Source organism: Esox lucius, chromosome 12 (assembly GCF_011004845.1).
Source record: "Esox lucius isolate fEsoLuc1 chromosome 12, fEsoLuc1.pri, whole genome shotgun sequence".
Lineage (NCBI taxonomy): Eukaryota > Metazoa > Chordata > Actinopteri > Esociformes > Esocidae > Esox > Esox lucius.
Genome location: NC_047580.1, coordinates 236,905 through 250,748, shown reverse-complemented (window position 1 = coordinate 250,748; position 13,844 = coordinate 236,905). Strand labels below are relative to the sequence as shown.

Here is a 13,844-nt window from a genome sequence, read left to right as displayed (position 1 = left end):
TTCTGCAGGTATTACAACAGCATGGCTCTGTAGAAAAAGAGTCCGGGTGCTAAACTAGCCTGCCTGCAGTCCAGACTTGTCCTCCATTGAAAACATTTGATGCATAATGAAATGAAAAATATGACAAAGTAAACCTTGAACTGTTGCGCAGCTGAAATCCTAATTCACAATGCATAGAAGTAAGTATAACAATGATAAAATAGCTTTTCCCGACCCTCGTCACCAGCGCAACAACCAGCAAAAACAACAATTTGCCCAATTACTCACTCCGGCATTGCTATAATCGGCACATTGCAGCAGAAATCTTGATTTTCACACCTGGCAAATTTATGCAATCTTCACTGTGCCCATTCTAGCTTTTGTGACTAGTTAATGTGTCAAATATCATTCATAACTGAGTGTATAACGTTCAAAATCTTGATACACATGCTTCTAAATAGCATGATGGTGAGATTGGTTCTTCAAAGAAGAGCTGTAGTTTTGGCATTGTATGGTTTTTCAGTTGTAGTGCTATTATTAATTCTAAACAATGGAAAAAAGTTTTAAATTCTGTTTTCGAATTCCGGTGAGATAAAGAGACACACAGAGATGGCAAATGTGAATGGCGTCTTCCTCTACTAAGTAGTGCATCGCTGTAATAATGTGGATCATCAGGGGGATTAGTTGAGTAGCAGCTAAAACATAACACCGTAGTGAGGTGTGTGTGTTCTCTCAGCTAATGCTAGAGTGCCAGGAGAACACTTCAGTATATCCACTTTAATGAGTATCCAGGAAACTCAATAAACAGGGGAAGAGAAATGACAGAACACCATTAAAGTATGAATTATCTGGGACACGATTCATCCCCTGAGCCAGTACTGTTGGCTGCTCTGCTGTGGCTGAATCGTATTCATACAAAAACACACAGCTCTGCTCTCCCATTGAGAAATGTTTTAATGTGTGGCATGTTGGAGTAAGCGTGTGTGTGTGTGTGTGTGTGTATTTATTTGTTTATTTATTTGAATCCCCATTAGCTGATGCCATAGCAACAGCAAGTAGTGCCTGGGGTCAGACATTTACTGAAAAAGACATTACAAGCAAACAGAACTTTACAAAAACAATTATATATATTTAAACATGCAGTCTAGTTTTGTTTTTAAAAAAAGTGAAACCTCCCATTTTGGTTTGGATTTTGTTGTTTATATGTGTATAATCTATATGCTGAATCACTATCATACCTTAGTTAGCCATTAAATTCTGTCTGAAACCAAGTTGTTTGGATAACATGGGGCACATACTGTATGTGTTGGAGCATACTGTACATGACATAGTACTGTAACATTGAAGCAAGGTGAGGCAGGACCCAAGTGCAGGGAGAACAGAGGGCATAAAGGCACTAAAATATGACAAAACTGAACCTATATCACAGGACAGAACAAAACAATGATGCGGGCAGTAATCAAAGAAAATAGGTGTCTGTGATGAAGTGAAGGAAAGAGGGCGTTGAATTAACTGGCACAGGTGCATTTCAAGTCGTGGAAAAGGTCCATAATTCTGGTCCATAATTCAAATTCAAAAAGTGACAATCAGAGGCAATCAGCCTTTGGCACCAGTGAGGTGTTATGGAAGCCCTGGTTGCTTTGATAGCGGCCTTCTGCTTGGCCTTGCTGTTGAATCTGGTGTATCTAATTTTCCTCTTGACAGTACCCAATAGATTCTCTACGGGGTTCAGTTTGCTGGTCAATCAAGCACAGTAATACCATGTGCAGTAAACCAGTTCCCAGTCGTTTTGGTATTGTGGGCAGGTGCCAAGTCCTGCTGGAAAAGGAAATTATCCATAAAACTTGTCAGCAGATGGAAACATGAAGTGCTCTAAAATCTCCTGGTAGACAGCTGCATTGAATCTGCACTGGATAAAACACCGTGGATCAACACCAGCAGATGACATGGCACCTGAAATCATCACAGACTATGGAAAGTTCATATGAAAAAGGTCAAGAGACCATGTGTCTGCCTGGCTGCCTGCCTGCCAGGCTGCCCGCCTGTCAGTCTGTGACAGAGTCCAAGCTAGCAAACCCACGAGACTCAGAATAAAACCAGTGTTTCTGGATTCTCAGCCTCTGACTAGCATACAGCTCTGGTTTCTCTTCAATCATGCACAAGTTTGTCGCCTTTTACTAAAGACTTCCGTGGAGAGCAAGGCTTATGTGTTCAACGTATTTTTGGACGGGCTTTGCTCCCGGCAGAGCCCCTACCTTGTTTTAAGAGAAATTGTCCGCCGAAGTCTTTGCTGCTCGTCTGTTTGCGTTTTTGATAAGGCGGAGTGCCGTGTACGGATCTACTGACATTGTCTCTAGTTCAGGAGTGGCTTGACACTAGGAATGCAACACTTGTAGCCCATTTCCTGGACATATCTGTGCATGGTGGCTCTTGAGGCATTGATTCCAGCCTCAGTCCACTCCTTGTGAAGCTCCCCCAATTTCTAGAATCGGCTTGGCAATCCTTTAAAGGCTGCAGTCATCCCTGTTGCTTTGCACACTGAAAATATAGACTACGAGTACCGACCAAGCAGACACAAGCTACAGTACACGATTCAATTTGTCAATTTCTGAATGATGGCATTTCCACCCCGTTGGACCTATAATACTGCATTTTTGTGTAGACGCCTCATTTCTCATGAGGAACAAAAAGCCTCAAGAACGAATAAAATCCGCCATATTGGATTTTTTTGTACAGTGAAAATTTGCCAAAACCTATTAAATATTTCAACTTTTAAAAAGTAAGTCAGATTCACATGTCTACACATACAGGTGTCTCATACATTCCTCCTTAGATAGATTTTGGGAATAAGAGATATCTTGGATAATTACTGTACAATATATGTATGCAAAATATTCATGTCTGCATTGCTTTATGGAACAATAACCTATACACTTCATATTTATTGTGCCTTCTGACACTATATAACACCTTGTCTATTTGGGTGCTGATATCTCAAAGGACAACGAAATGGCAGCTGCCAGATATCTGACCATTTTCAACACAAGCTAATGCTATTGATTATAAATGCCTTTAAAACTCTTCTACTGAACCGTGCTTCAGATTAACTCGCCAGTAAATTTACAGATGATAGGCCATACTTCTGAACAGGCCTGTTAATGAAACTAGTTTTTAAATCAAAAGTCGATTGAACTATGACTTCACAAAGTTAGCCATTTATGCTAACTCTAATGACCACTATAAAAATTACTATTTAATTGCTATTAAAATCAACCGGTAATACGATTTACCTCACTATTGGTGTACAGGTGTCACATATGTGCCTATTGAGTTGTAAGGAATAAGAGATATATTAGAAGATGGCAGACAAAATGGCTGACCAGTGTAAAACAAATGGATGCATTCACTTCATGTGTGCATTACATTATGACACAATGAAAATATAGACCAGGTATATTCTTCACACAGACTCCTAACCCGATTCCTCCACAAGGGGCACCAAAGGCCATGCCTTAATACATTTTTCTGCAATGATGCAATTTCCACCCCAATTGACCTAGAATGCTGATTCTTTGTTTGTGCAACACTGCAAGAACCTATTATGTCTGCCATCTTGGATATTTTGTACAGTGAAAGTTTAATGAAACCTATGAAAATGTAGTTAAAATCAACAATATCTCTGATTGACCTGGAAATCGGAATACATGCATCTTATACGTGTCCCTATCGGGTGTTAAAAGTTAAGAGATATATTACAAGATGGCTGACCACTGTAAAACCTATGGGTGCATAACTCATAGGTACACTTCAACTGTGAGAGACGGAATCTAAAACAGAAAATCCAGAAAATCACATTGTATGATTTTTAAATAATTAATATGCATTTTATTGCATGACATAAGTATTTGATCACCTACCAACCAGTAAGAATTCCGTCTCTCACAGACCTGTTAGTTTTTTCTTTAAGAAGCCCTCCTGTTCTCCACCATTACCTGTATTAACTGCACATGTTTGAACTAGTTCCCTGTATAAAAGACACCTGTCCACACACTCAAACAGACTCCAAACTCTCCGCAATGGCCAAGACCAGAGAGCTGTGTAAGGATATCAGGGATAAAATTGTAGACCTGCACAAGGCTGGGATGGGCTACAGGACAATAGGCAAGCTGCTTGGTGAGAAGGCAACAACTGTGGGCGCAATTATTAGAAAATGGAAGAAGTTCAAGATAACGGTCAATCTCCCTTAGTCTGGAGCTCCATGCAAGATCTCACCTCGTGGGGCATCAATGATCATGAGGAAGGTGAGGGATCAGCCCAGAACTACACGACAGGACCTGGTCAATGACCTGAAGAGAGTTGGGACAACAGTTTCAATGAAAACCATTAGTAACACACTACGCCGTCATGGATTAAAATTCTGCAGCGCACGCAAGGTCCCCCTGCTCAAGCCAGCGCATGTCCAGGCCTGTCTGAAGTTTGCCAATGACCATCTGGATGATCCAGAGGAGGAATGGGAGAAGTTCATGTGGTCTGATTAGACAAAAATGTAGTTTTTTGATACACTGCCGATTTTTGATACACTGCCGATTTTGCAGGTTTTCCCCACTTTTTATCATAGGGACTCTTCAACTTTGAGAGACGGAATCTAAAACAAAAATCCAGAAAATCACATTGTATGATTTTTAAGTAATTAATTTGCATTTTATTGTATGACATAAGTATTTGATACATCAGAAATTAAACACATTAAAAAACACATTAAAAGTGGAAAAATTTCTGACATTATTTATCTTTGTCTCATTCTTTTAAAAATCACAGAAACCTGGTATTTAACAGGGGTGTGTAGACTTTTTATATCCACTGTATGTACAATGGGAGCAATGAATGTGGCTGAACACCTGAACTCAATAATTAGAGTAGAGGTGTCCACATACTTTTGGCTATTTAGCATACTTCATATAGTGATAAAACTATATTTTATGATTGGATTGCCTGGAAATATTGTCTCGGTCTGAAAATGGTCCCACCCCTGAAAGAAATAGGCTAAATGCACATGTCTGATATCTTCGAACAGTGTTTGAAGATAAGCTTCATCAAACTGTTGTTGATTTAGCCTATTAAAACCGGTATCTTTAAATATTGGTCCACTTGGGTAATTTGACATACAGTGCCCTCCATATATCTTGGGACAGTAAATAATGCCTTCTTTTGTCTCTATACTAAAAATTATGTTGCATATCAAACAATTTCATGTTTTAAAAGCTTTATTTGAATATACAAATGAAATACACTTTTAAATAAAATTCAAGCTACTGAAAATTGGGACTGCAAGCCCACACTGTTAGCCGAGGCTGCTTATGTAGATCATGAGAGGCTGTTATTTCAGTACATATTCAGCGAAGTGTGCTCCATTGAGGGGTCAAGTCATTATATGAGTGCCAACTATTAATCACCTCTGCAACAGATTTCATTACATTTAACTCTGTGCATAAAATACAGAACCCCATAAAGAGTGCAATGTTGGTGGAAACTGTAACCTCACTTTCACAATAAAGATGAGGATGTTCTTACTAATGGGAGAAAAAGTAGTTTGCAAAGTCCCATACAGCCAGTTTGCCCAGCAGCCTGAGGCCAGTCCAGTGCTGCTGTAGTTGCATTTGTCTGAAACGGAGGAGTGTTCATCCATGTAGGAAGAGATGTTTAATTATGGGTGGCAGAAGCCACCTTGACCACACAGTCTGCCATAACGGCTTTAAAGGCTGTAACTGGCTCATTTTGCGTGTCTTTACATACACACATAACCACAGACTCACACACAATTAGATGTTCTTAGACAATGGGAAATGGTCAGATCAAACCAACAACCAAACGCAGTCCTATTAGGTTAAACAGGATGTGTATGCTAACTGCCAGTCTAACAAGGTAGACCAGAACCTTTTCATGAAATGTTTTTTTCTGCCTAGTGCTCAGCCATTGTCTCTTCATCTTTTTCCTTCTGTCTCATTTTTTCTTAATATGTCTTCAATACACTCACTCTCCTTTCCTGCTCAATTCCAGAATGCTATTTTCCCCTGTCTATTTTCCATCTCCCTTCATCTCTTCTTGCTCACTCTTCCCACTCCTTGTATCCCTATTTTTCTCATCCTCCATACAAGTAGTATGAATCAGATTTCTGTAAATATAATGACCTCCTTGTGTGGTGTTCTGACCTCTAACCTTTCTCTCCAGCTGTGGTCTTATCAAACAACAGCCTTACATCTTTTCTCTGCTGCAGCGCTGCTGACAAATAGGTAGAGAATGGGCTAAGATGACCGCACAAATAACAAGTATGAAGCACACATAAGACAAAGTACTGCTGTTCACTTCCATCATTTATGTTGTAACATGTGCTACATCTCTGGCACCGTCATTCTCCTCCTAACATAAACACACACTAACACCACTGATGTAGTGGGAGTGGGAGTTTTCTGTCTCCAGTTTGGAAGAGTCTTTTGTGTGGCTGTCTCATGTGCCTTTTGTTCTACTGACATTTGTCTTAGTGATTATACTAGAACTGTATAAGTGTCAAATAACACACTGTGCCTGAGAAGACTCACACGCTGGTATAAGGACTGTTGTAGGACTGTGACTCAAAAGTAGGTCAAGTTAACCAACAACTTAGAAGTTATGATGCAAATTTTAAGATCATAGTGAGAAATGCAGCAACAACTCTCAAGCAGCCAAGAAATACGGTGTCACAGAATGTAATGTTCAAAGATGGCAATAACTTCTGTTTTCTGGATGTTGTTAAATAGGCCAAAGGACTGATGATATAAGGCAGAGATTGTGTTTAGCACTATCTTTGTTGCATGGACTGAGGGTGATTTGCCAAGACAGCACAGTCATGCGCTTATAGCAGTTCATGTATTTGAGTTGACTTTGTCTTGGTGTAGGTCTGGAGTCATCAGATGTTAAAAAGACTTCCATTCATGGGTTCCACGGCATGGTGGAAAGGTGAGTTATAGTTGAGAGCAGTAGATTGAATAAGACAGGTGCTAAAACGCAGCCTTGCTTGACCCCAATTTTGACCTGGAAGGTTTCTGATTGGAAACCTCCCCTGAGTAGTCTGGCTTGCATTCCATCAATTTCTGCATGGTGAGTTGTTCCCAGAGCATCTCACAGTTGATGATATCGAAAGCATTGCTGAGGTCATTGAAAGTGATGTAGAGGTCTTTTTGCTGCCCTCGGACCATGAATCATTCAGGGGGTAACAAAGACCTCCTGAAACATTGCGACATCAACCCTAATCTCCTTGAACCCTTGACTCTTGGTCTTCTCTTGGTCTGCTGTGCCAGGGGGGCAGAACAACTTCACAACAACATCCAACAAAGGAGGACTGAGAACTGGGCCAAACAACACCAGTGGGCAGCTGGCTTTATGCTAACATTCGGCGTACTATTCAGCGTTGAAAAGAGTCCTATTCAGCGTTGAAAAGAGAAAATTCTAGCTTTAATGGCAGAGGGATACAGTGAGCATCAGATTGCTTCCAAGTCAAAGCAGCAAAGAAGAGCTGTTCTGAAAAACTGGAAAACAACTTCACAGCCAATGACCCCTCATCAGTGTGGAAAGGCCTGCAGGTACTCACCAACTACAGGAGACCATTCCCCCACACTGCTAGATCTCATCAACTGGCTGACAAGCTGAATGTTTTTTATTGTAGGTTTGAGTGGCCCCAGTCACACCTCTCCCCCACTCCAGCACCATCTTGAAACAGTAATCTTCCCCCACTGCTACCCTTTCACCTCCACTCACCGATCCCCCACCTGCACTAACAATGTGTGAAGAAGGTGTACGGAAGCTCTTTCAGAGACAGAAGACCAAAAAGGGTCCTGGCCCAGATGGTGTGTCACCATCCTGCCTGAAAGTTTTAGCTGAACAACTGGCCCCCATCTTTACACTGATCTTCAACAGATCTCTGGAGCTGTTTGAAGTTCCCTCCTGCTTCAAACGCTCCACAATTATCCTGGTCCCCAAAAAACCCTCCATAACTGGATTGAATGACTACAGACCTGTCGCCCCCTCACATCTGTGTTCATGAAATGCTTTGACAGATTAGTGTTGGCCCACCTGAAGGACATCACAGGCCACTTGCTAGACCCGGTGCAGTTTGCCTGCCGGGCTAACAGGTCTGTGGATGATGCTGTCAACATGGGACTGCACTACATCCTGCAACACCTTGACTCTCCAGGGACATATGCAAGGATCCTGTTTGTTGACTTCAGCTCGGTGTTCAACACCATCATCCCAGATATCCTCCATACCAAATTCATCCAGCTCACAGTGCCAGACTCCACCTGTCAGTGGATCACAAACATCCTGACCAACAGGAGTCAGCAGGTAAAGCTGGGGAACACCACATCCAGCACCCAAACAATCAGTACTGCCGCCCCCCAGGGGTGTGTGCTCTCCTCACTGCCTCTACACCAACGACTGCACCTCAAGAGACCCACCTGTCAAACTACTGAAGTTCGCAGATGACACTATGGTCATCGGCCTTATCTGGGACGGTAACACGTCTGCCTGTAAACAGGAGGTTGAACAGCTAGTCCTCTGGTGTGGTCAGAACAACCTGGAGCTTAACCCGCTCAAAACTGTGGAGATGACTTTGGACATCAGGAGGAGCCCCCCAACTCTGCCCCCCATCATCATTCTCAACAGCCCTGTGTCTGTAGTGGATCCCAGAAACCTGAAGGATTCCACTATCTCCCAGGATCTAAAGTGGGAGCCCAACACAGACACCATCATTAAAAAAGCCCAGCAGAGAATGTACTTCCTGCGCCAGCTTAAGAAGCTTAACCTGTCCATTAAGCTATTGATCCACTTTTACACAGACAACATCCAGTCTGTTCTCCGCACATCAATCACTGTTTGGTTTGGATCTGCAACAAAACTGGAAAAGAACAGACTACAACGGACAGTCAGAACTGCAGAAAAGATAATTGGTGCCAACCTGCCCTCCATCCAGGACTTACACAAAACCAGAGTCAGTAAAAGGGCAGGAAAAATCACTACAGATCCATCACACCCTAGATACAACCTGTTCCAGCCCCTCCCTTCTGGTAGGCGCTACAGAGCACTGAACGCCAAAATGAACAGACACAGGAACAGTTTCTACCCGCAGACTACCACTCTGATGAACAGTCAACTTCAGACACTTAGTGCCAGGCACAATCCCTGTATAACAACACAAAACTCTGACCCTAACATCCACCTGTCTACTACTTATTTATTTTGTCATCCTGTAATTCAGTGCTGTTCATACTGTATATATACTATATCTATCATATGCACCTATCCACCTACGACCAGGTGTCGGGCAAAGCTGAAAATTTGACTTGTGAGAGATTACCTTACTCCATTCCTCTATGGTCCAAACCTTAGGTTCTTTTGCAAACTTCAGCCTGGCTCTTCTTTGCTTCTCATTGATGAAGGGCTTTTTTCTAGCTTTAAACAACTTCATACCTGCCCATAGGAGCTTGTTTCGAACAGTCCTCGCCGTGCACTTCACACCAGCTCCAGTTTGCCATTCTTTTTGACACTTGATGTCATCCTACGGTTGTTGAGTGACATTCGAATGAGTTGACAGTCATCTCGATCAGTGGACACTCATTTTCACCATCTGCTAGTCTATAGCTTTGTTGTCCCCAATGTCTGTTGCTTGACCTTGTTCTTATGTTTTTGACATCCAGCTGGTCCTATTGGAAGAGGATAGTGATGACCACATCCGTGTTGTTTTGATTTGGTTCAGGTAATCACCTAATCAGTACCTCATTAAGCCACATTAGCTGTGCCTGTGTTGGAATTTAACAGTCACTGGAATGGAATGGCTGCCATACATGTATAGATGCTGATTTAAGATAAATTAGGAGTGGTCTCTTATTTTTTTTCAGAGCTGTATTTGGCCTAGAAGTGGCAAATCTAAGTATCACTTAAGATTTCCACAAAAAAATACCATCTCTTTACCTATGAGATGACAAATAATTGTTTCAGCATGCATTTTGTTTGAAGGCTGTGCTTTCTTTAGATTTCATCACCCATCATCAATGTTTAGTTATATAAAAAATGCAGTAATAAATATGTTAATACATTGTATACTTGTGTGCTGTGATACACTTTAGAACCAAGTTACCCAGTTGCCCCAAGACAAATTATTTTGACCACTAACAGAACGTCAGATTTATTTTGTGTGCCCCTTAAAACACAACTTGGCCCAGAGCACTGCGGCATGCGTAAAAATACTCACCAAAAGTGTCAATAGGACTATGTATATTACCAGAGCATACATAGTTCATATTCATAGTATCATATTAAAACATTTGCTTGTATTTTGCATGTTATGCATTCTGATTGCTTGGTTTTTAAATCAATAACTGAGATTTTACGATTCGGCCCTATACCGTTTTCTTGTCCAGAATTCCTTGCACTCAACATTGCTTGCAGAGAGGGCGAGTCTCTAGGTGTACAACTGACAGTTACTTTACCTCAGTGGACGTCCCGAAAGGAACAAGCGCTTCAGGTAGTGTAAAGCTACTGTTTACAGCACCAGTCACCGAACTGACCTGCTACTGTGACTTTTTCAAAGGGAGTATTTCCCTTTTGTTACCTGCACACACTGTCTCTTGTGTATCTTGTCTTGTCTGCAGACTCTAATTATCACCAGTGTTTTAGAGCTGGCTCAATCAACTCCATTTGCGGTTACCACCTCAACCCTTGCATTTCATCTAATGCCCTTCTGAAATTAGCGAAAACTAGTGTGGCCTCCAACATCCGGTGACGCTCATCTGCCAATGTGTCTAGACTTCTGTGTTCCCTCCACCAAGAGTTTAATGTAGAAAAGGATGTTCTTCCTCCAATGTTTTTTTTACAAAGCTTAGAAGCCAGTCAACCAACTAGTGCAGGTACTGTATTGCTCCATATTTATGTTACCATAAATATATTAACTCAATTATTTTATTTTCATGCTTTTATGTCACGTCAAATAAGCAAGCATCGTCATGAAAAGAAAACGATATTTATAGTAGCAATTATTTTGATAACCATTTATTCAAAAGTAATGATGTCCATTGCATTATATATTATGCAAACAGCAATTGCTTGTATCAGCTCTCATGTCTCATATCACATGCAAATCTGTTTACATACTTTATATTTACATACTTTATATCTGTAAAGTATGTAATGTTTCTTTTTTAAATCAGTTTGGCCGAGTAGAAATACAATCTGGGTTCAGTATATTTCAGAGCAAAAAAATGTTTGCGTTGGACCCTGCAGTAAACAGTGAAAGAACACTACTGAGCCAGTTGGTGTGGGAAAATACCCAACATTAATGGTTGTTCAGATTACACATCCACGTGTTGATTTAACAACAAGTCCTTTAAATGTCATCCATAGTTTGTTTTTTAAGCGACATGGCCAATTAGAGGCACAAACTTCAGATTAATCCCATTTGCCACCCATGAAAGCAAATGTCAATCCTGTTCATTACATTTGGTTAGTATTCTGCCTATTTAAATTGCTCTTGAATGCTGTTGTACATTCAGAAATTAAACCGTATTAATTTCGTTTGATTTTTGCAAAAATTTGTAAGAACAAGAATGAAGTGCTCCCTCTCTAGTTATTGGTTCTGTAGTGAGGATACTGCATCCTTATGTCAGGGACACAATGATAGGTAGGCACATGGTGCATTTTACATAACCATCACAATTGATATGCCAGATCACAACAGCAATAATAAAACATCATGGAGAAAGGGTAATTAGTCAGATGCCAGGTATTTCAACTTCATGAAGTTCTGTGTCGTATGTTAATAATATTCACCCATCTAGCCAGCATAATATTGTTCACCCCGAGATATACCCTAAATACTGTGTAAATATCCCTTTTAATTATTGAATATTTCCTTTTTTATTATGGATATAATCAGCAGTCAATGTGGATTTTGTAATTTTCCTTTAAATGTATTGCACTGTCCATAAGCTTGTTGCTGTCCCTTAAACAAAGTAGTAAATGTAGGGTATAATGTGTCAGAATGGTGATTTATGAACCATGGAGGGCGGGACTTCCAGATTGATGTGACAGGTGGGCGGGACATCCGGTTTGGAGAGATGGGCCTAAAGATCAGACCTGCTCTATAACACTGGTCCTTTAATAAGAAAGGACCAGTGTTACACTAACACAAAATGTAGTATATGCATGTTTATATCATCCCGTGTTTCACAGTTTGTAGTCCAACACAGCACTACAGTAAACAAGCAATGCTATTATTTTGAAGGAACAGTTATGGCCTGGGCCGAGCACACATTATGCATAGGTTGATTGTGTCGCGGTTGGGGTTTAAAATATTTTTTTAAATAAAAACAAGGATTTTGGTACATGTGTATGTATGAGCAATGATTGAAAAATTGTTGATTTAAGTCAGCATTAACATTTAAGTTGCATTATATGGCAAAACGTTACAAAGTTACCCGGAAGGTAGCGTATAAATTTGCATGAACAACAGTGAATCGTTGACAGGTCAGGATATGTTATTTCAGGTAACCAAAACATTCGTAAAGGTGTTTTTTGAAATTGTACAACAGGGATCAACGCAAGATTGTTTTCTTCACATTGGTAGAAATGTTTAACTTACAACGATTGTTACTAACTATTATTTGAGAATACTGGTCTGTGTTAGTGTGGGCAGGTGCTGGGACTTCCGGGTAAGATGTGCTGCATTCCCGAAATGACCAACTCGTGAAAACCGATTTTTGATTGCTGTATTACAGACTTGTGTTTATTAAATGTTGAAGAAATTAATGGAGATATGGTGACAATAGCCTGTGTTCATATGTAAGTGGATGAGTTTATCGTTAATATATAAAATTATAGGAAGTGAGGTCACGGCTGAGCCGCGATAACTAATGAGTACTGTGTTTCTACTGGACAGGAAGTATCAATATATTTGGTTTTCAAACATCAACAATCATCTGAACTAAATAGTTACATTTTATCCAGAATGTTAATTGTTGTAGACTGTATAGTTCTAACACAATTTTAATCTAAAGTGAAGAACGATGACATGTAACCAATGACAAAGTTAAAAGGCGTGACCTGTAGGAGGCGCCCCGGATGCGATGTAAAGACAATATTAAACCCAGCTTTTTTTTTTATCTGTCGTTTAAATCTCTGGTTTAGGTTGAGCGGAATCAAACCCAGCCGTGTTTGGTAAACACATCTTTGGGCCTTCAAATCTTGGTAAGTAGACTTTTGACATTATTATTAATCAGCTTTACTTACCTGTATGCGCTTGTTAATCAATCAATCAATAAAATGTATTTATAAAGCCCTTTTTACAACAGCAGTTGCCACAAAGTGCTTTTACAGAGACACCCGGCCTTAAACCCCAAGGAGCAAACAACAGTAGTGTTGAATTTCAACCTCTTTGTTTTTATTTCAGACCAAGTGACCAGCATCAGTATCAGAAGGACTGGGCGGTTGTGATCTTACACAACCTGAGGAGATACTTTTTGTGTAAGTCTTGTACTAAGATGTTATTAATAATTAGGACAATATGCATACAGCTGAACCTTTGTACAAGTTAACAACCAACAGATTGAGGAACCCCCGGTGATGATACATAGTATATCACCATAATGGCTTCAGTTACGGACACGCCACCTTGTGGCTGCACAGTGTCAGAGGATTTTTGTTTCATTGTTTTCTTTATATATATATTTTACCTTCAACTCATCTAAACTGTGATCTAAGTTTGAGTTAGAATATTTCAACCCTGTAAGTGGATTGGTATTTACACGTTAAGCTAGAGAAATGGCGAAAGATAATGCTAA

The 13,844-nt window shown here is 40.4% G+C and overlaps 1 protein-coding gene and 1 non-coding gene across 2 annotated transcripts in view; one reads left to right on the top strand and one right to left on the bottom strand.

Moving 5' to 3' along the window:
• Positions 1–13,844, bottom strand: part of LOC105007870 (potassium voltage-gated channel subfamily D member 3) — a 299,675-nt gene that overhangs the window by 102,619 nt on the left and 183,212 nt on the right. The gene's annotated exons all lie outside the window — the stretch shown is intronic.
• LOC114840596 lies at positions 2,112–2,229 on the top strand. Its single transcript, XR_003782719.1, has one exon. It is a non-coding gene; the product is annotated as a U5 spliceosomal RNA (small nuclear RNA).